Below are 2,380 nucleotides of genomic sequence, written 5' to 3' on the forward strand. Positions count from 1 at the left end.
CAAATAAAACATCAGTGATAGAGAAAAACATTTGTGTTTTGTTTCTTGGATATATTCACTTCCTTGGCTCCAAGAACTGTACTTTTATGATCCTCCTATATTTATATCCTTCATAGCTTCATGGTTTCAAGTTTTATATCAGCCTGTTTGTATGCTTAGGGAGCAATCTTAGACGTCTCTTGGTCTAAACTAGAAGCTTGGGAATTTTTTCCCCAGAAATAATTCATTTTCATGCACAGATGAATACACATATACACATCAAAAATTTGGGGGGAGATTTGTAGCTCTAACAGAAGTTTGTAAAGCTGTCCATAGCCTCATCTTCTTAAAGATAACCACGCAGTCATTAGGCCTACATTAAGATTTAAAACTATCTGAACACCAACAACACTAAAATATAAAACTATTTTTCCCACAGTTTAGTCAAATCTTCAAGTCTTTTATTTCTGTAGTTTCTATTTGTCTTAAATTGAAATCTTATTCTATTTAACCTACCAAAAATAAAAAGCTACATTTTAACTCTGAATCAAGCTGCTTTTTGACATTTTTAAGTGATCTATCCTCTGCACATACAATCCCTCCCCCTCTAACCTCTAATGCACCCATATTTTAAATTATTTAAGAAAGTACATCCTTTAATGATGCCCACTGCCTGTTCAGTGCAGGCTTCTTGTGCAAGAAGAAAGCTTGTTAGCTACCTATTAGTTCCCTTGAGGCAGCACAGATTGTAATTTGTACTACCACATGGCCTTGAGAAATCAACAAAATGCTGAAGAAAATGTTTATCCATTGAGTGACTTATCTATTTGATTTTGTTATATATTACACTGTAATAACCACTTCATTCCATGTCCCAACTTAATTCTTCTGTCAAATATTTTTGGAACATGAGAGAACTCTAAATAAGTGACAGGCCAAATTTCCAGGACAGATTTTGATGTTTCAAATATAATGTTACTGCCCTTTAAAGAATTTTGAGAAGAGCCCGGGCGATAGGGAGATGGCTCAGTGAATAGAGCACATAGTGCCCAAACATGAGGATCAGAATTTGTATCCACAGAATCCGCATAAAAGCCAGGCAGATGTTGTGGTGCTTGTGATTCTAGCACTTGGGGGACTGAGAGAGTGGATCTCTGAAGAAAGCAGGCCAGCTAAAACTAGCAGATTGGTGAGCTCTGGGTTCACTGAGAGACCCTACCTCAAAATAAAGTAGAAAATGATTGAAAAAGACACTGGCTATCAAATTTGGGCCTCCAAAAGAGCATGTATACATGCATGCATATGAACAACATACATACACATGTGAACACACATTTGCACACATACACGTGGAAAAAAAATCATGGGAAGCCAGACATGGTTGCACACCTGTAATCCCAACATTCAGCTCTAGCCAATCCACTGAACCCCATGCTCTAAACCTAGGCCTCCTCTGAAGTGTTTCAGCATTTTCTCAGCCCATCTGGGATCAAATGATGAGAATTTGGATGAGGTCATCCTGGGCTACTTACTGAAACCCTGATGCTCATCCTACCTCAGTCACCTCACATAAAGGAAATTAGCAAAAGAAACACACAAGAGATAGATTTTGAAGTGTTTCTATGTTTAAAATGAGCAAGTGATACATTGAATACATTGCACACTGGTAACTTTTAAACATATTTTCTCTAAATTGTATAAATACTTGTTATTAGTTAACATATAAGTATATATATGTGATACATATGTAATCTACATCATATATCTTGATTTCTGAGAATATTCAGGAACAATAGTGAATAAGGTCATAAAGCAGTTCTGTTTGTTCTTGTTTGATATAAAGTCACTATCCTACAGGAGTTTAATGTAAAGTCACTATCCTACAGGAGTTAAACATTTATTAGAATACAGTTATCAATGTCCTCTCTGAACGTAACAATGACACCCTTAATGGTTATGAAAGGAGAGTAGAACAAAAGAAAACAGTTCTAAAGATGTGAGAAATACAATTACAGCCCAAAGAAGCAAGTAGGTGGAATTTAGCATAAATCAATGCAGGTATATCTTCACTTTATTTACTACAAGATACTGACATGTGATTGACAATGAATTCCATAAAAACCTTACCTGGGAAAACACACTGACAATAACACTGATAAATGCTCAGCTTTAGTTCAAGAAAACAGTTCTAAAGATGTGAGAAATACAATTAAAGCCCAAAGAAGCAAGTAGGTGGAATTTAGCATAAATCAATGCAGGTATATCTTCACTTTATTTACTACAAGATACTGACATGTGATTGACAATGAATTCCATAAAAACCTTACCTGGGAAAACACACTGACAATAACACTGATAAATGCTCAGCTTTAGTTCTGAGGTTTGTGCTTTATGAGATGCA

This window comes from Nannospalax galili, unplaced genomic scaffold (genome assembly GCF_000622305.1).
Source record: "Nannospalax galili isolate Female #2095 unplaced genomic scaffold, S.galili_v1.0 scaffold952, whole genome shotgun sequence".
NCBI lineage: Eukaryota > Metazoa > Chordata > Mammalia > Rodentia > Spalacidae > Nannospalax > Nannospalax galili.